The sequence below is a fragment of the Sander lucioperca genome, chromosome 15 (assembly GCF_008315115.2).
Source record: "Sander lucioperca isolate FBNREF2018 chromosome 15, SLUC_FBN_1.2, whole genome shotgun sequence".
Lineage (NCBI taxonomy): Eukaryota > Metazoa > Chordata > Actinopteri > Perciformes > Percidae > Sander > Sander lucioperca.
The window spans coordinates 27,212,187-27,234,607 of NC_050187.1; the positions used below are offsets into that span (position 1 = coordinate 27,212,187).

The 22,421-nt window shown below is 37.8% G+C and overlaps 1 long non-coding RNA gene across 2 annotated transcripts in view; it reads left to right on the plus strand.

Moving 5' to 3' along the window:
* The window catches only part of LOC116061688, an 85,440-nt gene extending 69,495 nt beyond the window's left edge, over nt 1–15,945 (plus strand). The window contains exons 4-5 of one of the 2 annotated variants that reach the window (XR_004895188.1): nt 12,391–12,531; nt 15,934–15,945. This is a non-coding gene — a long non-coding RNA (uncharacterized LOC116061688). Of the gene's footprint in view, nt 1–12,390; nt 13,628–15,933 lie in introns of those variants that run through there. The other variant, XR_004107772.2, reaches the window with a different exon arrangement.
* Nucleotides 15,946–22,421: the final 6,476 nt, after the last annotated feature.

Genomic DNA, 22,421 nt, shown 5'->3' on the forward strand with positions numbered 1-22,421 from the left:
GCGCAGGTTGCAGTTTGGTAACCTTCTTTTATTCAATGTGCGAGAAGTGAAGTATGTTCTACGTATGAAATCTAAATGAATACTAATTTTATCATTGGGGTTGGTGGAAGATAGTTTCATGTTATGGCAAATGAGTTGCCACTGCAGATTGAAGCCATCTGAGGATAGGAGCGCGTCCCATGGTCAGTTAATAAAGTAGGCAGGGGCTTTACGAGAGTATACTGCAGAGACCAGTCTCCCTACACACACACACACACACACACACACATAGTGGTTAGTTGCTGCTACACACACACAGCTGTCAAAACAAGTGAAGGAATAGAGGCTCTTCGACTTAAGGGGGGAATGTGTGTGTGTGTGTGTGTGTGTGTGGGTGTGGGTGTGGGTGTGGGTGGATCACAATTTGTGGTAAATCTGGCCATTTTATCTCCACATCCATCTCCCCAGTCAGCAAATGAGCTCCTTCTCCCATGAAATGTAAAAGCAAGAGCAGATTAAATGAGAGTCCAACGAAGAGTAAATCACTCACTTCAACTCTAAAGTCACTTGGGTTTTCCTGCTAACATTGTTCACCTCAAAAAACATTGGTTCGTATTTTTTCCAAAGTCTTTTTCACAGCAGACATTTTGAGCCGTTATAGTACAAAAAGCATCATATTAACATAACAATGGCTCCATTCTTGTCAAGTGTTCTTGTGAAAGTGTGACCCTGAAACTGAAGCAGCAAAATGTAATTCAGCAATGATTACTTAGATTATTAAAAAAAAGCCTAATAATAGAGTTACCGGTTGCTGTGGGCAAATTATCAAAAGGGATGGTGGGAGATTTGCAACAAAGAAAAGACGTGTATAAACGATGTGAAAAGCTATCAGCTGTATTTGTTTTAGACAGAGTCCCCGGCCCCAATACTTCCTAAAATGAAAACACATGACTGAGGTAGCAAAGTTGTGGCATCTGTCAAATTTGCATCAATATATTTTGGACAATTTTCAGTCTGTTAAGATGTACCCAGTGTATATAATATTAAACTGTAAAAGAGTTCAATGGCTGCAGGAAGTCATAGTGCCCTTTGCTATAAGTGCCTTCTTTTGACAACTCTTTCCATATTTGAATTGCAAAATTATAAAGACCAGTAAATAAATGTTTTTTTGCATCCAAGCAGAGACTGCTTGTTATGATTTGCTCCTAGTTTGGACCACCAGAAGCAGATTCAGACTCAGGCACAATGGATTGGAGTTAGTAGTTTTAATTTATCTCAGTACTTGCAAGTAAGAGAGTAAAACAAGGTGGTGAGGTGGCAATCCTGGTGAAAGCAGATGGTGTCTGGTGGTGGGGAATTTGTGGCAGGCAATGGCAGAGGATCAGCAGGAAGGCAGGCTCAGCTTAGGCAGGTGCTGGAGACGGAAGAGACACGGGTGAGGTTATTCTTCACTGGAGTTTTAAGCCTGAAGAGTTACCACATAGAGAGCGGAAAACAATCTGGCGATTACTGAGTGGAGAGCCGGGTTTCTTATACTGAGCTTGATGGTAAATGGAAGTCAGGTGTGCCTGGTAATGACTGTAGAGCCATGCCCCTGCTGATGAGCACACACACACACACACACACACACACACACACACACACACACACACACACACACACACACACACACAGTGTCAAGTCAAGCTGCACGACAGTACTTCACATAGGCTACTGGTATGTACTATAGATATGTGTGGCAGGTACGAGAACATGCATTGTTTGGACTACATTCAAAAACACAACTAACTTGGTCTTCAACCTTTGAAACCTGTTCCAACAAAATTCAGCTTCAGAGCAACCAGGAGATATTTTGCAAATGTAACTACAAGGCAACAGCAGATAAATGATGTAACTAAAAACACAGGCACGATGCAAACAGGCTTTTTTAATGCGAGTGGCTGTTTTTTAACCTTTGATGAACAAACCATGTTACATGTTCTGTGTGGTTTCTCTGTGCTGTTGTAGGAGGCTTTTTATTCTGTTTGATCACAAAGGATTAGTCAGTTTTAAATGTTCAAATGAGCTTCTCTGAGCTCTAGAAACTAAACAGTGTGTTAGTGTGTAGTCATCATCACATCAGTAGCTTTTTAATATAAACAAGTCACAAACTCACATTTGTATCTGTGTTTACACTCTGTAGAGTCAACATAGATATTTGTGAAGAAATACCCAGATGTTCACCCATAAAGAATTATTAATAATACTGTATACTTCTTACACCTGTTGACTAATTGGTTGACTTATTTAGCAAATATACCTTGCCTCTCATTTTGCCAGTTTTATCATTTAACTAATTGCATTTTTGATTTTTTTTTTTTTAACTATACACATATGGAGTGTATGGTTAGCATTACTGTAGCAACCCGTTAAAGTTCAGAATATACATATATATATATATATATATACATATATATATCTATAATACTATTTTACATAGATTCACCTTCCATTAATGCACCTTCATTAAAAAGTTACTTAATAAAAATTTATTTTAATAGTCACATATGACAAATATATTTATGTACAAATTCATAAAAAACATACTGCCAGTTCTTTAGGTACACTTAGCTTAAACTAAAGCAGTCTAATACAACACTCCTGCAATAAATGGTACTATCTGGAAGGTTATCACTGGTATACCGAGGGTCTTATATTATATAGTCTATGCAACACAATTTAACGGCACCACAAACTTCATCCTCCAAAATGACCATTAGGTTAAATCAACAGCTCTCTTAACATTTTTAACATTTTAACATTTATAAAGGTCAGATGTATTGCATTATTTTTTGCTAGATTTACCAATAAACTGGCAGTGGAGAATATATAGTATGTAGCTAATCCGCAATAACTGTAACATTCAGTACAGTTCAATAGAGGATTGTAAGGAAGATGACTTATCTACTGCACAACTCCCTCGCCTTCACCTTTGATCTCCAGCCAATACATACAGCTGGTGTTAACTCTTAAACCTGCTTAACGCTGATGCAGGTTTCCACTTTATCAAAAGGGGCATCAAGACAAAACATCTACTCATCCATCAAACTGGTTAATCTCCTTTCACCAATAATAAATGGACTGATTCATTAAGTGGAGAAAACCCATGGCGTAACCCCTGATCTCCGAACGAATTGTGATTTGTATTCACACTTACAGGCCGCGTATAGTGACTGAGTGTCAGATAGGAGCTCCAGCATAACACAATTTTCATTTGAAGTTATATGCGTTAGGAGGGGCTTGTGGGCTCGTAGGCTATATACTAATGCTGCATTAATGTCATTTTTTTCAGACTCTAACAACAAGTAGACAGGTAAGGTAAAAATGCTCACATCACTCTCCAAGTTGTAATTATTTGACATTAGAAATAACTACAAAATCTCTCACTTGGTGAAAAATAAAACTATAGAAATGACAACAAACTGGTGGCAAAATGTATCTAAATAAAATGCCATATTAATCCTAATGCAATCAATACAGCTAATAAAAATGAGCTATTTGATATTTAGTTTCACTTGTAAATAAATTTCTACAAATATGTAATATTGTTTTTGGTCAGCAATGGGGAAATTATCTTTAACTAAGGCATTGACTGTTAATTAACACAGCTTTAAAATTTGACTTTGTTTAACAATTTAATAGGAATGCTTTTGGTTGTCAACAGATCATCACTTTACTTAATAACATATATTAACTTAATCCACCTTTTCAAAACAAATCCCTCCCCCTGATTCAAGGCCCATCAAACTTTTCTTTTTCCTTTATGAAACATTCACACGTCAGCCTTAAATCATTCCCCCACCCTCATTTTTGTCACATTTAAAATTTAAACTGTAGCAGAATATTTCTCTGACATATCAGGGCATTCTGGACAGGGCATTTTTTACTAAGTTCTCTAAATAAATCCACTTCTACATGAAGGCAGGTGTAGCCAGAGATGAGATGCTTTTTCTCCAAGCTTTTAACCCCCCCCCCCAACACACACACCACCCCCCAATAAATGTACTCGGCAGTATTTAAAGCTGCCCGAGAGAGCTAAATCCATTTTATCAGGCAGGGAAGACAAAGCGCAGAGTAATCCATCAGACTGGTTAATCAGGTCCTGTCCCTTCAGTAAATTATTCATCATAGTTATACGTCTTTGTCCTGAGTGAAAAAGATCACTGGAGTGAATGGGCACCCCTGTTTAACCCTCTGAGGGCAAAGGACGAGCTGGAGCGTCCTATTCAAAAAGCAGTGTTACAAAATCTCACTTATACTATTGAATTCATATATTACACTACTTTTGTGAACCTAACACATTGGGAAACTCATTTCAAGCAACAAAACAATTTGTCTACATGAGTAAAGGTATGTTATCATCTTCACGAGATTTGAGGAATTCCAAAGAACGAACATTTACTTTTTCGGCTTTAGGGTCAAATTATCTCCTTACACATTGCTCTCGGACAAATTTGGGCCCCACTATACAGATAGCTGAGGTTGATCTAAACATTTTGATATGCAACACATGGGGATCAGTTATATGGAAATACTCTTAAAAAGATAATTTAAGAAGATATGTAAAAATCGAGAAAATGCCCTTAGACCTCAGAGGGTTAATCCCTTTTTGCTTGACGTCCTGTATATAGACGGCCCCAGTTTACTTTTAAAGAGAAAATGATTGTGATTATGGATTGAATGTTGCTGCAAGTGTTTCTCTGCAAAATATTGCGCTTTTAGGCCTTTGAATTTGTCAAACATCTGTAGTTTTCTTTTTGTATTTTTTATTATTGATCTCTGAAATATGTGGTTCATGTCCTGATAATCTGATTTACTGCAGACGCACTGTTGTTGATGCAATGATTTCTAACACTTGTACAGAAATTGACTGGTACTGAAACATCTGATAGCTATTTGTTGAGTCTATAACTAAGTGGTGCTCCACTTAAAAAGGTCAAACGACTAATTCATCTCCTCAGCCCTTAACAGAATGATTAACAGCGTCACCGAAGCTGAGAAATTTCAAACTCCCTGGCCTGCGGTCGGTGTAATGGCCACGGTGTGCGGAAAGAGGCTTGTTTATAAATGGAAGACTGTAATTTATCTTTGTTGTACTTCTTTACAAGGTCTTTAATCACAGTGTCCACCTTTGGGACTTTAAGACATTCATCCTCAGGAGAAGAGCCTGTCAGTCAGTAGATAACTAAAGAGATCGGTCTTAATAAAAATGGTTGTGTATATGAGTATCATGTGTATTTACATAAAATAGCCCGGTTTCTTGGGATTGTTATTGTGTCTACCAAAGGGTACAGGATGTGTGTGTGTGTGTGTGTGTGTGTGTGTGTGTGTGTACGTATCATCTTTATCTTAACAAGTAATGTTTGTCTATTTAGAGCTATTAAATCCCCCCTTTCTCAAAATAAGTGGGGGAAAAAAATGGGTTAGTAACTGCACTGGAATCATGAAAATCACAAATTCTTGAAAAATGTAAGTTGCTATGAGAACGTTGGTTGAAATAATTTAAAATTGTATCACGTGTTTTGAGAAAATAAGACTTTAAACACTCAATAATTTACAAAAATGGCTTGATTAGATAATAATTTTAACAGCGCACTGTAACAGACTGCAATTATATAGTCTTTACCAAATTTGAAATAAAGTTTTCAATCGAAAACAACTGCACATGCTCACAGAGCACAAATTATGAATCATAATTATCAACGTGCTGAAAAAATTTCATCACAACTAGACATACGGTATGCATTTAAAATGCTGCAGGAGAGTAGGAGTTAGGTTTGGTCACCAGACTATTTACGAGACTGGTCTGAGAGACCTCCAGCTTACAGCGGGGTCTCTGAGCATGACTGGCTGAGCGACGAGCTAGCGGCCGGGGCAGGCACCTGCTGGCTGTCGGAACTGCGGCCAGAGGAACTTAAAAATCCCCAAATTGGTCCAGTTGGAAAATGAGAAAAAAAGGGTTCTAGGAATTTTATGTTCTAGGAACTGCAAAAATCCCTCCGGTCGGAAAGCGGCTTATGTAACGTTTCCCTCTTCAATCCCCCTACAGGTTGTCTGGTTGGACCGAAGAGGGAAAAGTTACATAGTATGCCTTTAAGATTGAACATTAGTCTGGGGAGTCTGCTCTGTATTTTCTACTGCAGAAGAGGCGTGATCAACGGGCATAGTTCAAATGACTCTGTACGCAATTGGATAGTCCTTCAACCAATCAGACCAATGATCCAGGTGACGTACTACGCAACAACAGGGTTTGAGCTGAGCTCCATTCGGAGCTAGCTGGTAAATTAGGCTTTTACCAAAGCTGGTCGGCAAACACATCTTTCTTTTGTAGTAATTGTTGTTCCAGGGCAAGTTTCTGTTCCGTTTTCAGAGAAAACTTGCCTTTGAAATCTTTTAAAACAGCAGCAACAGCGGCATCAATGGGTTGCTGCCCTTCGGTGGCCGCCATGTTGAATGTAAACAAAAAGCTGCTTGCCGTCGCTTCTCTATCGTCATCGTGTTAAACCTGCCAACAGCGTGCCAGGTGGATAAGCCAGTTTATGATTGGTCCCCGCAGATTTGTAACAGAAGCAGGATAGAAAAATGTACAGGTTTCCAGCCTGAGATGCAGGGCGAAATCAAATCGCCGGCAGATCAGACTGGGTTTACCCACTCTAGTCGCTATAGGCGTTCCAGAGTATCATCTGCTAAAACAACAGTCTGGAGAGTAAATGTCTGCAAACAGCTTTCTGCCTCATTGTTTCCACTGATGCACAAAGCACTGGGGAGGAGGTACTGTTGTCTGTTGTAAAGCCAAAAGTGCAAGGCACTTTTTTTATACCAGTGAGACAAAGCTTCAAAGGACTTTGTGTCATGACTCAACAAAGCGTGGTCAAATCAAAGCGACCCTAATTATTTGTCTTTAAAGTAAATAAGACTTTGCTCACATATTTGTGAATATATAAAAAACAATCAATACAAAGTTAATAAGAGTTGGCATGATGATTTTACTTTTAGTGCATGTCTTCAGGCTCTGCAATAAATTACAGTATAATTTACTCTATCATGCTGCTGTATGTGCACAATACGTACATCCTTGACAATGACCTGTAGTTGCTTTTTGGCTAACAGGAGGAGGATTGCCTTTGCTTTAGTGTGTCTATAACAATGAGAAACTAATTAAGGCATGTCTGTGGTGCAGACTATGTTTATGTTGAAAATATTGTCCATTTCCTCTGCAGAAAACATGAACAGTATCTGTGTACAGTAGGAGACTTAGGCAGTCTCCAAACACACTTCTTCTTCTTGTCTGTGGTGTTAAGGCATAGGAGGCTAGGAATTGTGTTGCCTCGCTTGCTTTTATACATTTATTTATATACATAGGCTATACAGTCGACTAATAGCTTTAGTTGAATGTGCCTTTGTGTCTTTGACCAGCAAGTACTCTGCAAGGCCCGGCCTATATTTGACTGCACAAACCACCTCCTTCACTCTGAGTTCTGTTAGAAAATTCTAAAAGACGTGTTTGTTAATTTCTGAGGAAGGCGCAAGGCTTGGTCCAATAAAGATTAAACAAAAGATTTAATTAAACAGAATGATGAAAATGACATGACAAAATGCAAATGTTACACTGCAGCTGACAGTGGACTGGATCTATGCTTCTCCCTGATGGAGTCACATAAATCAGTCCCGAATCTTTCTCAGGATCACCCATTTATTCCCTGCACCTGGGGGGCGATTCTATTCCACACGTGTATTAAACCCATTCCCATTGGCCTGTCGTTGGCATCGATGTGTTGGGCGCATCTCATTGGCTTTCTTAATTTCCTTAGGTGAGATGGCCACACCTCTAACATGCACACTGGTGATTCTTCCCGGACACAGATCAAAGAATATCATGTGGGGGTCAATTCCATTCAGTCTTACAGAGATAAGCATTTATATTGTTCTAATCAAGTCTGTGACAGCAGGGAGTTTGTAACAACAGTTTGTAACACTCCCCTCAGGTCGATGATTTAGGCCACGTCCACACGTACCAAAACAATCTTTTTTTTACCCGTCTTCCCTGGATTCGTTTCAAGAATGTTTGCGTCCAAACAAAACCATTTGTAAAAGACTCAACACGCTACTTCATATTCCAGGCCTATACGCGGCGCTGTTTCTGCTACAGAAATTCACCAAAAAACAGAGAAGAGCATAGTTAACTTCCACTTCCCATCATAACATGACTAGCTAGACTAACGTTCTCCTAATACATCCATGGACTATAATAACTTTTACCACTGCTCATTTTATAAAGGCCGCCACAAGAAAACGTGTCTTTGTTTACATTGTATAATGTGCTGTTGGATTGCTTTTTATTTTGCAATTCTGTCTGCCATCGGACATGATTGCAGCACGCTAGCTAGCAGAACTAACATTAGCGCGCTAAGTTAGCTCTGCTAGCTAACATCGGCAGTCAAACACACATCAATGAACCAATGTCTTTTTGATAATATACAAGTTTTCTTGCGGTAGCCTTTCTACAATAAGCCGTGGTAAAGGTTACTATAATCCGTTCAAGGAGTTCATAAGCAGACAGATTAGCTAACTAGTTGATAAGTTGTCTACTTCCACTTTATAAACAGCTAACCATAGCAGCTAACGTTAATGTTACGTCGCTGCTGTAGCAGTCAGCTACTTTAGCGGTCAGCTACTTTAGCGATGTTTATCGTTAGCTACATAACGTTAGCAATATATCTTGTGTAGAATCCAGGACCGGCAGAGGGAAGTGTCAGGGAGCAGAGACAAACTATTTAGCTAGATGAAGTAAGCTGGTTTGACCATGGAGATGGGATATGCTCGCTTAGCTTCACCACAGTGAGTGAAGTCGTGTGTGGCCGTGCACTAGAGGTCGAGGGGTGTGGCAATGACATCATCGATTAGGAAGTATTCGTATTCGCCATCCAAACGAAGCCAAACGAGAGCCGTTTTCTGAGACCAGGTTTCAAAAAAGTGCGTTTTTAGGCAGTACGTTTACAGAATTCATTTGGACGGTCGCCCAAACGATGCAAAACATGTGCGTTTGCATCAAAAAGCGTCTCCGTGTGGATGGCCCCTTAGAGTACCCCGGTTCAAGAGCAATAGGAGTAAAAAACTCCTTTGTCCCACGTGCAATAACTCGGCTTAATTTGCACATTTAGAGATTCCTTCAGCGGTGATAAATTGTGTTGTGTGTATTACATACGGGAAATATTTTTGTACTCATGTCTTTGTATTGTTGTCTTGTTTATTTGTCTGTTGTTTGAATGTGTTTCTTTTTATCTTGCACTCCTGACTGCATATCAAGTTTAAATGAACTGAACTGTGCTACAAAGTAGGTTTTCTGTGCATGTAGCCTCTGATGGTGGTGTTGAGGCTGAATGGTCAGGGTAAAGGTAGCTCACTAATCTGCCAGGTTTTTAAACTTTTAAATTTTACACACAACAGAAAAGTAAATGCAGCTTTTAGAAGACAGTATAAAACTGAATACAGACATGCTGCATACATGTAAAGGTATATTTAAAGTCTATATGTCATGAAATTGTTATCAAAAGTCAGGTTGTCTCATCAGTTGTCCCTGGCCAGATTACATTACATTACATGTCAAACGCTTTTATCCAAAGAAACTTCCAATTAAGTGCTTTCAACCATAAAGGTAAACTCCGGACAGCAAGAATCAAGTGCAAGCACATTGGGTTCAAATAAGCCAAACTACAAAGAGTCACATGTAAGTGCAAGTATGTTTTTATTTTTTATTTTTTTTATCCAAGGTGCAGTCGGAAGAGATGTGTTTTTAGCCTGTGGCGGAAGATATGTGCAATGTGTAGCATAATAAAGATGCATAAAATATAACAGTACACATTCACCAAGTGATGCCACAAATGCAACACAAAGGATTAGCCAACACATGTGGATTGCTTTCAAAAGCTGGTCCCTTGCTGTTTATTTTTTCTTTTCACTTTTGTGCCTAAATGTAATTTCTTTTATTGTTGAACCTCCATCTGCGACCAAAATGTTGAAGGAAAAAGAAATTAAATTCTGGTTTAATAAGAGCGGGAAGATTATCTCTGGATTGTGACTTACTGTGTATTTTTAGTCAAAATCATAGCCCGATATTTCCTTTGTTTTCATCAATGCTGCTGCTGTGTGTGTGTGTGTGTGTGTGTGTGTGTGTGTGTGTGCTACGTGCGTGCGCTCAACAGTCTGATTCAGAAACCGGACAGAAAGTCTGGAAGGAAAGCAGGAAGCTGCAAAGACAAACATTGTACACAGATGTTTATCAAATACAAGTGTTGTAGTAAATAACATATTTACATTTGCCAAACTGCTTTTTGTCTAGACTTGTATTTATGTTTGTGAAGGCAGTAATTATGGAAGTGGGTTTTTACTATAATTAGATAAAGTTAAGTCTCCTAAACTATGAGAACTTCACGGAGGACACTTGTATTAAAAATACATGTATTATGTTAGTAGGCCCTAATTTAATAAATCATTGAGATTAAGAAGGAACATTTGGCAGCTTAAGTGTTAAAGGCACACTCAGTTTGATATACTACTTGTTCGCTAATATTCGTAATATTATCTTAAAAATCAAACATTGATTGTTACTCTAATCATAAATATGATGAAGAAAGGTTTAAAGGAACTCTAATGACATTGTTGTTACTTCATTTTCTTTTTAATTGTGATACAGAAAAAAAAGCAGAAGACTTACAGAACAACAGCAGCATGTGTGATATAAATAACAGGCTGTTAAACACAGCTACCCTATAATAGAATACCATCTGAGAACTCCAATTGTATAAAAAAAAAAAGAATCTCCCAAGAGTTACCAGAAAAGAAGCAGAGTAAAATGTGTAAAACCAATAACACACTCCAGATTCTGATGCATCTGCTTGTTATAAACACATCAGTGGTGCCAGTAGCCATTACAGAGCAAGCCGGTTATTACTTACAGTTTTTGACGATTGCTTACACACTGAAATCAAAAGTATTACACAATAAAAACCTTACACTCAAGGAGCAAAACATTGGCCCAGATGTGCACCACTATAAGCACAATGTCAGCTTCACACTTTTTGCAAAAAAATACACACAGTGATTTGCAAAACACTAAACACACTTGTATTCATTAGACACAGAAGTATATCATGATGTCACTTCCTTGCAATTCCAAAGCACTGACTGTCAAATGACCACACCTATCAGCCAATCGGTGAAACACAGCCATCAGGTGCGCAAACACACACATTGCTTAATTGTAGACACACCATTCAGGTTTACGCACTATAAAAATGCAGCAGGTGAGTTCACCTGCCTTCAACCAGGCCGGATCCAGCTAGGCGAAGAGATAATGTCTAATTTTTTCTGTACTTTTTCAGATCTTTTTTTTTTGTTTGTTGTTTTGTTTTCTGTAATTGTAACCTGTACTGGAAACAGTATTTTATGTTTGTCTGTTGTTTGTTGAGCTAACAGTGTTATGCACACTACTGTAGTAGCATGAAAACTGGGACATGTTTTGTTGTTGATTCTCCATGTTGACTGATTTGGGTATATGGAGAGAAATAAATAATATTTTCCTCAGTCTGCAGCATTGGTCTTGTGTAGTGTTTGGTGAACTTATTGTATATTTGCACTTTCTCTGTGTACTTCATTTACAGTACTCTAATCACTGAGAAGTACAATTGCTAAAAATGTTTTGGATTAGCAACAGCAGTGTGTAACTGGTTCAAGCAGAATTAAGTCATATTAAACATTTGTATTTCATATGGTAACAAAATATGGTTTTTATAAATTAGTGTATAGTTTTTGCAAGAGTGTTTCATGTTGCAAAGGGTCTGAGGTGTTCTGCTAATTGGGTGTGTGGTTGTGCTAATTGTGTGTAGTGTTTTGAAAAACCGGTCCCTGCTTTCAAAATAGTGCTTAAGCAATCGAAAAAAATAGATAATATCCTGTCATTAACAGTATAAACCCTGCACTGTTTTTAATGCCAGGTTTTGTTATATTAAATAGTATATTATAGGATATTACAATTCCTGATATAATACCTGTAGACAATCGGAGGAATATTGATAAATCGTTGCCCATGTTGTTAAATTTATTTTTAAGGAAATTAAATGTGTTTCCTTCTCTGCAGGTCTGCAAAAAGCACATTTTTATAGTGGCCAATAAAATCTGATGGTTTATTCTGTTGGATTGTGTGCCGTTCCAGCCTGTTGTGTTTAATTTGCTCACAGCCTATAATGCCCGATAACGTGTCCCCTTATGTTTTCATATTTTTAACATCATTTCCCCCTATTTATGTTCATTCACTGTGTTGTTTTGTGTTCTTTCCCTCCATCCTAACAATGTTTTTCTCTCGTTGTGTTCCAGTTGACATATTGCTGAGTCAGTTTGGGGTCATGACATCATCATCATGAGATGGGGCGGCTGCTGAGTGGTGACCACAGGCAGCGACAGAAGACGTGGTGCTGTATGTCCTTGTTTGCAGCTGCTGGTTCTTGGCAAAAAAACGTGTGGTGGAGTTGCCTCAGGGAAAAATTTGCTCAATTGTTGAAAGCAAAAACAAATTCAAGAGATTTGCAAGGGCAGTAAGTACGATTTTTATTGTTGCATTGCACCAGATGACCATAAAACACCTGCAGGAGGTCGATAGTGTTTGTAATTGTCCAGGTGCTGAGGTGTGTTAGCTTTCCAAACTCTTTCCTTTTCTTTTAGTTTCGCTTGTGGGCTGTTTTGGCTCAAAATCCCCAGACAAAGTGAAGTCATGCAGATGCTGTTAAAATCCCAGCTGGTGGTGAACACAGCAAGTAACACATAAGTAAATTAGTACTATGTATATATATATATATATATATATATATATCATGAAGAGACAAGCTGAAAAAAAACAGTTGAAAGTGTTGAATTATTAATATTTTAGTGATTTGCAGGCATCTATAGACTTTCAATGAAAAGGACTAAAATAAGTTGGGATAAAATCTAATCAAATAGATTTTAATATCATTTTATTTCTTACAGTTGTGTATAAATTGTGAAACACTTTTTTCACAACCATAAACTGTTCTATAATAATATTTTTAATCACTAATGATTTATTTTAAAAGATGATCACTAACGATTTTTATTGGCAGCTCTGTAATTTCTCTTGTAATTTGGGTTCACGGCAGCTTTATACTTTGTTAACTTGAAATAAATGAGTTAGTGCTGAAACCTTGCATGTAACTTTTCCTTGCGTGAGGAATCTATGCTGCTAGTCCTGATTTACTATCTAAGAAATCAAAAGTCAAAATATCTTACAAGGTTTGGTTCTTTGTTCACTAAATTCACTAGGTTTGGCAGGGAGATTGGCACTAGCAGACACATAAGAGCAGTAAGACACAAGAAACACACACAACCACTGACTTGAAAGAATAATAGAAAATATAATTAATAGAAAATACATTTATGAAAGGTTCTGTTCAGTTTCATTTCTCTGGTATACCTTACTTCCTTTTTCTTACATTTTTCATTGTCTTTAGAAAACCAAATTAGTTCCACCTGACTCAAATCTACCTAAGTCAAATATAACATGGAAATAATTAGAAAACAAATAAATGTACAGCCAAAATATACATAGTAATACAATTATAATAAAATAAAGGTTAAAAAAAGAAAATGCTCAACTCTCAGTACCAGGTGTATAGCCATATGGAAAAATGAAACGTATTCTCTGTTTGAACAAGTTGGTTCAGTTATCAGTTCTTAATAGACTCAAGTTCTTAAAGCAGCCATATTATGCTCATTTTCAGGTTCATATTGTATTTTAAGGTTGTACCAGAATAGGTTTACATGGTTTAATTTTCAAAAAACACCATATTGTTGTTGTACTGCACCGCTCTCTCTCACTGCTGCAGATCCTCTTTTCAGCTGGTCTCTGTTTTAGCTACAGAGTGAGACCTCTTTTCTTCTTCTGTACTATCTTTGATTGCACTCGCACATGCGCAGTAGCTCAGATGTAGATCATGTCAGCTAGCTAGCTCCATAGACAGTAAAAGAAAGGCTGTTTCTACAACTTCGTTCAGTTACAAGGCAGGATTAGTTGGGAGACTTCTAAATGAGGGCGCACATGGAAGTAGTTCTTTTGTAGATTATGGTGAACTTGTGTGTGTTGTAGCAGTGCTTTGCTATTGAGAACGAGGTAGCATGCTAGCGTTAGCATGCTAGCGTTAGCATTAGCATTAGCATGCTAACGCTACGAGCTAATGGTTGCGGTTAGCCTGCTCGTTTCGGTTTGTGACGTCACAAGCCGTGCCGATTTTGAACGGCTCACCCAGAGACTGAAGGCAGGACACATTCAGAAACTGTATCTCACTCTAAACAGCATGGATGGATTTTTTTCAAAGTTTGTATGTGTGTGGAAGCACCAGAGACACAAAAGAACACCCCAAATCCCAGAAAAAGTGATTTTTTTCATAATATGGGCACTTTAAGTACAGTATGCTGTTATGTTGTTTGTATAACTGAGTGTATTTACAGGTTTTCTCCTATTCTACTAAACATCGTCTGATGACTAAATTAATTTGTTCTTCCTCTCTGTGTTACAGATAATATACATTGCCTGTATCTACATCAAATAAATCTATTCTATTAGATGTTGTTTTGGAATTTAATATAAAAAAGGTAAAAACAGGTAACGGCAATGAATGACTTAAGGTGACGTAACAGACCTCATTGCATCACGGACTAAGGTCTAAAATTCCTGTTTCTTTGACACTCCACCACCCCATAATCCCAACCTGCTTATACTTTGTCACCTCACCTATTTGCAAATCCAAGTGATGGAAAAAGTACTCTACTTCAATATAAGTACCAATACCACAATGTACAAATACTCCACTACAAGTACAGTATAGGCCTACAATTCCTGCATATAAAATCTTACATAGCCTAAGTACAAGTACTTGTTCTGCAGGAAAATGTATAAGTAACTTTGTAAGAGTAAAAGTGTAAGCTGCATTTGACTGTTGTGACTACATGGTTGAGATGGAGCTACTTTTAATTTCTACTTTTGGCCCTCTCCAAAGGGTCTAAAAAGAAGAAGAATGAATTGTATTATATAATGAATTATTTTGTGGTAGTTGTACTTTACTTGAGTAATTCCATTTTATGATACTTCATACTTCTACTCTCTTAAGTTTCAGAGGGAATTTTTTATTTTTTATTTCATCTGACAGCTTTAGTTACTAGTTATTTTTTTATATCAAGATTTTACATTGGGAATCATAAAACCTACTCAAATACAAAGCATTGGTAAAAACATTTTCCCTCTAAACTTTATATTTGTTTTATTAATTGTTGGAGGCCCGAAAAGGTAATTGTGGTCCATTATTTCACAAAATAAAGCAAAGATAATAGAATAGTTTAAAACATAACGTGGATTTGTGTATCAAAAGTTGTTTTTTCTTCTCTTCTACCTGATTAATTATCTCATGACCCCTGAGATTTCTTTTAGACCCTTTGGAGAGGGCCAAAAGTAGAAATATATATATATATATATATATATATATATATATACCAGTCAAAAGTTTGGGCACGCTTTCTCATTCACTTGAATGGGAAAGCGTGTCCAAACTTTTGACTAGTACTGTATTTACCCGCATGGCATTTTTAAATGCATGTAACTCTGTTAATATAAAACCCCTTCATCTCTCAGTCTGTTACTTTTCCTAAAATGGGTTTACTAATCATCTAGTGAGTTATGGGGGGTGCGGTATAAAAATAAAATAAAAATATGATAATTTATACCTAAAACCGCCAGCAGATACATTTTACCCCCACTGTATATTAGCGTTCACAACACCACCTAGAAAGACCAGCATTCCATTTACTCCTAATTCATAATAATCATTGTGCTTTTTTTCTTTTTATTTTCAGACATTGTGCTGTTGTTTCAAAACTCACATCCGCAGCAGCAGAGACAAGAGATCAAAAGTGAGATAAAAATGCTGATTTAAAAAAAAAAGGAAGAAAGGCAGATCCTGTGTGGGTGTGTTAAGGCCCTGACACACCAACCCGATAATCGGCCGTCGGACAGTCTGGCGAGGTCGGTGACTTGAGTCTGTTTGGTGTGTGCCGTCGTCCGTCGGAGGGGCCGTCGGCCTTCATTTTGACCGACCTGACTTGCTGGGTCGGAGGGCAGGCAGTCGGACTCAATGTGATTGGTGGAGTGCTAACCTGGAAATGGCGAGCGGGATGAGTGACGAACGCCTCTCAAAATCTGACGAAAATCTTTTAAACTGACCTTTGTCGATCTGAAATGAATGATGACTGATCAGTCCGACTGCCTTTTCTGCCGACGGTCAGCCGTCGGGTTGGTGTGTCAGGGCCATAGTGTTTCAAAGAGAGTGTGTGAACTATAGGAAGTGAGGGACAAAGAGCGAACAGGAAAGAGTGCGTGTGAAAGAGAGCAAGACGGTGTGAGTCAGAGGAGAGAAAGATTGAGGAGGGGAAATATATTTGTCTGCCTATAAAGCTTGTTTGGGATATCAGGCCTGTCAAAGTTTAGCAGAAGTGAATCCTGTCTGTAAGAATCTGATGACAATACACCAATAAAACATCTCAGACCGAGGAAGCGATCTGTTGTTGTTGGTGTGTTTGAAGGAGAACTACAGTTCACGTTTCTGTGAAGTACATTTAGAACATGTTCCCATACATGTTTGCTTCGACACCCACTGGCGAGAATTATTCAAAACTGAACACTTTTTGTTTTCAACAACGCTGCAAAGTGATAACGACAGCAGACAGCAAGTGACCAAAACTGTACTCTACATTATTTATCGTCATATTTACAACTCTCGGTTGGAATGTGAAACCTAATTTCACGTTTGATTGACACAAAAAAACAACATGGGCTTGCTCACACTTGACTGGTAGTTAAATGTACTAACTGTACATTTAAACTGTACAAAAAATCACTTTGCAAGTTGAATTGACATTTAATAACAGTATATCTTAATGGAACCATATCTTGGTTCAGATTCAATCACTTTTTAAATGATAGTTATTTATTTTTGAGCAAAGGAATTGTATTGATTTCATTAGGATCAGTATATCTGGTTAATAACGGCCTTTCATCAAATGTCAATAACTCAATGTATGTAATATGTAACATGCAGTTTTCTTTTGTTTTGCACATTTTATTTTTCACTTACTTCTTTACTTTTTTAGAAATCCTTTTTCCATTATGAAAAGTAACTTAGCACTGGCTGGAAATCTTTTTTTTTTTTGCTGACCTGCATTGGTTTTGCTTCTTACCTTCCTACAATGATGTGGAAGTGTATTTGAGGATGTGTAACGTTCTAACCACACCCAGCAGAGGTGCAAGACTTTAAACGTTCAACCAGAGAGGGCAGTGAAACACTGCTTTTTAGCCTGGTATCAAAGGCACAGTTGGACATTTTGAAAAAATGCACTATTTACCTTTTTTTTTTTATTTTTTTTTTAAGATTATTTTTTGGGCATTTTTAGACCTTTATTGACAGGACAGCTGAATAAATGAAAGGGGAGAGAGAGGGGGAATGACATGCAGCAAAGGGCCGCAGGTCAGAGTCCCACTGCATCGAGGCATAAACCTCTATATATGGGCGCCCGCTCTACCAACTGAGCTATCCCGGCGCCCTGCTATTTACCTTTTGACGAAGAGTTAGATGAACGGTTTGATACCAAGCCAGGGTGCGATTTGCCAGGGGGGATACGTGGGATTTCCCCCTTTCTGGTCTACATGTCCCTGCCTCTGCTGAATTATTTGTATCCCCGGTGGGGACAAGATCAAAGTGATCATCTACGTCACCAATAGCCTAGACCAGGGGTTCTCAACCTTTTTGAGTCGTGACCCCCAGAATAATGAGGCTGGTGTTCGCAACCCCCCAAACCCATCTGCAACGAAAAAGAGAAGTGCAAAGAGCTATTTTTATTTTTTATTTTTCAAACTGGTCGTTAGATGCAAACCTTTACATGTTGCCGCATGATCCAATGGTATTTATGCCATGTTTATAACCTAAGGGGTCGAACATTAGTGTTATTATAGTTATGATTATAATAGTAATTATTAATTGTTTGCAAATTGACAGATTAGAGGAGAATGGACTGGAAAAAAATCTTCTCTCTGAGAATGCAAGTCTGCTTTCAGAGAGGCTGAGCAATGCATTAAATCATCATGAATCATGCATTAGTTGAGCATTACTTAATTATATTATTTGTACCCTTATTATAAAGTGTTGCCAATTTCTCTTCTGAACTACAGTAAACTTTCATTTACGGTCAAAGTGATTTACAGATTTCACAGATGGAAGGGTAACGTGGGGACGGCATGTAGATGGTGCTCAGTAAGGATGGAATTACTTCTACTGAGAGTTCATGACCGTATGGGATTAGAAAAGTCATAAATGTAAACAAACAAAAGTTGATGAAAGTCTGTTTTTTCTGCAGAGTTGAAATTGAAGGGTTATATCCTTTTTTATATACACATGTTCTTTAGATCTTGATTAGAAACCACTAAGTAATTACTACAGTTGTCTCACTCAAAAACAGCGATGTGTATATATTTAACATTTTGTCTCATAATCTGTCTTTTTGAATGCTGAAAAAACAATGCCACCGACTATTTTTAAACAAAAAGGGAATAATCTGTGGCTCTACACTTTTCTCTAACAGCAAAAACAAAAGGCTGGCAACCCCTCAAATTGAAAAATCAAGCTTATAAAAGATAAGACCAAAGATGGTCAAGTATTCAGCCTTCTTTGATTTTAACATAGACATATCCACACTTATTTTATTAACACTGGAAATGAACTAGACTGTAGTATCTGCTGATCAAAAGAAAATCCAAGGATGTAAAAAATATTGAAAATGCAAAAAAAAAAAAACCCAAGCATTTACAATTCAAGGCAACAAAGTCCCAGTAAATTCTGGCATTTTCTACAGTACATATCAGATACAGTATAATCATACCCACACATTCCATTAAGTGAGTCAAGTTTTGGCAGCTCAGTGCTCAGCTTTACATGGCAGGCTGGAACAATGTTTGTCTGTGGCTTTGGTTTGATTAGATGACCTAAACAGAGATTATATGTGACAGAAGAGGTTGAATTTTGACATTTTGATCAGGTCAGGTGAGGGCACCCACACAACACACACCAAGAGCTGTGTGAATGTCTGCACAGTTATCAGTGCACAGCTATTTGTAAAGACACATCATGTGGAAAAAGTTACCTTCTACATACACAGCCTGTACAGGCTACATGTACAGTGTAAATACTTTTGGATGCACCTGAATGGAAATCTCGGACATCAGTATGTCAGCATTTTCATTAAGAGCATGTTAGCATACTGATGTTAGCATGTATCTGTCAGCCTCACAGAACTGCTAGCATGGCTGTAGAATTTTAAGCTGTGTCCCAATTCCATACTACATACTAATTCTACAAAATATGTACTACATGCTAATAGTATAGTATACTGTTTTAGCAGTTAGTATACAAACAAATCAACAAACCTTGAAATACTTATGTAAGCCTTTATTTAGCCAATTTACAGTCAACTTGGTGTGAATTTTGAGTCAAGTTAACAATGTAAACATCACAAATAGAAAACAAAATGTCTTTCTTAAGATGTATTACTTATTTTAGTTTTCTAAGATCTTTCTGGAGCCGTTTCACCACAATTTATTTTAAGTATTTTCCAGCTGTGCAGCAGCTTCTCCATTTTTTTTGCACAAACCTTATGTTTTCTTTTTTTCAAAATTGGTGGATTGTAAATTGTTATGTAGGCTATGCGCAATACACTCGGCACTTTATCGATTTTCATTATTTTATTTTGTCTCTTTATCAGACTTCATCGTCTTTATTCAATTCTTATTTCAAATATTATACTTGTTGCATACTTCTGGATCTTATACTTTTAGTATGAATGTGTGTAGGCTATATGTTTCGGTGGACTGTAGAAACTGAATTGCCCTTCAGGGATAAATGTAAAATCTGTAATTGTATTTCCTTTGTTTATTGTGTGTCAACAGCGCACTGTCTGCTTTGAGTGTAGTGCTTTCAGTTTTCCAGTGTGAACGCACTATATACTAAAACCTGCGTAGAGTCAATATGTGAATTTGGGTTTTTACTCTCTGCAGTTTTTCCCAGAGCGGCCTCAATTTGTCTGGAAATTCAAAGTCATTAGTGCATTTTTCACATGATTCCAGGTGCAGCCCAGGCAGTGAGACATACATGCAGGCAGGCAGGTAGATGACCCGGGTGAGCCTACTGTAACACAATAGCCTGATAACAGTGAGTCATTAGAGTGTTCTTGCTGCAGACGTCAGACGATAAGAGAAGCGTAAACAGATAAACAGATATTCCTCAAGATGTGCTTCATGTGTACTCTGGCACCTGGACGTCTCAGCGTGTAAATGGTTTTCTTCAATGTGATGACTCACTCAAACTGCCTCTGTCTCTTACCTTTTCACTTTAATGTACTCATTTAAATGTTAAAAAAGACTGCACTCGTTAGAAATCCATAAAATGTGCACTTGAAACAACAAGTGTGTCTTCAGTGGTGACCTCATGATGCACTAGTAGGCATAACTAAATGTTGCAACCAAAAGACATCAAAATTATTACCTGCCTGTCCTATCAAATCAACCTCGCAAACTACACTTTGTTCCACCCCAACAACCTGTTTCAACAGGAATTTCAATGTTACCTGTTAATTAAGTTTTTTTACTGTTGCACCTGTGTGCTGTAGACCAGGATTGGTGACTTAGTCACCTGTTAACTTGTCTTGTTATCCTCTGTAACTTCCAAGTCGGAGCGTTATTGCCTCGTTTTTTTTTAAATAAACAGTCAATTATTGCTACTACTGATACCAAGTCTTTATTTGATTCAATCAATAAAAAAAAAATGTCTCTGCTGCTGTTGTGTGCATGCTCACAGTGATGCCTTTTTTTTGTTCAGAGAATTCACACAATAAACATTTGTCATTTACCATGACAGACTTCAATCTTTTGTTTTTACATGCATGTGATTAAGTAATTAATAGCGATTATATATTAAAGCTATAGTGCGTAGTTTCTCCCGCTGCCTTGAGGAATTCTAAGTAATGACAACAAAACTGTCGGGATAGCGCACTTGCCCCCACCCCTCCTCCAGGCAGTTGCTAGTAGCCAAGGAGGACACGGAGGATTTAAAAAAACATGATGGACTCTTCAGAAGAGGTGATTATCTTCACTCGAGTTTTTACGCGGGAAAGTCACCGGACGCCACAATCTTCTGAACATAGTCATACTGAGAAATACAGAGAGAGTTGTGTGGAGCTGATTAGCGTTGTAGCAACTCATTTGGCAATGGCTTGAATGTAACGGACGTTTATTAATATCAAAAAGTTACGCACTAAAGCTTTAATTAGAAGTGTGTTATTTAAAGTATCTGTATCAATATCAGTGATTGAGAAAATGTCTTTAATCATTTGGATTTTCTAAACATTTAATTAACTGTCAACTGTTCAGTTAGATTGTCTATTCACTGTATTTCTCAACGTGACAGACTACAGTAAATACTCGGTTTTGTTTTTATCAGCGGGCGAGCTGACTAATTGTGATGTAACTGTGCCAAGCTGCCGTACAAAGTCTTGTCTTGTTGTTTGTTAGATAAGAACTACTGAACCAGACTGCAGTATTCATCACAAAGACAGTGTTACATAAACACAGAAAACAAATAGCCTGTTGGATCATTTTTGACACTGTGATGACAGCCAATTTGAGGTTAAACACGCACGGAGGATCACAAACAGGACTGATGGTTAGAAACACTGCAGAGTAAATGGAGACAATGATTCACCTTGTGTCTGAGTCACTCATGAACAATTAATTAATTTTCCTTTTAGTGAAAAAAATTTTGAGAATTATATTAGTTTGCATGTATGCTTCACCGGACAATACAAATTACAGTACGTGAAGGCTGTCCTATATGTGTGTGTGTGTGTGTGTGTGTGTGTGTGTGTGTGTCTCAGTCAATGCAATGCCTCAGGCCTCTGTGCAGCACTGACTGAGAATACGCCCAGACATGTCTAAGAGCAACCAACACACACACACACACACACGCACACACACAAATCTACATGCTGCTGAGATACACACACTTACACAGAACGTGCCACAAGCTTCCATAAACACACACAGTCATGCACTGTGGTTAAAGCCAGCTGCTCAGCTGGTTTACAGCCCAGATAAGGCAGACAGTCCTGGGTTCAGCCTCACTCTGACACCATGGACTTACTGTTCTGGTAAAATTAACAACAACCAATGACCTCAATGACACCTACAGTTGCAAGGCAGAATTGAGTGAAATTGTGTGTACAAACTGCCCTTTTAAAATATA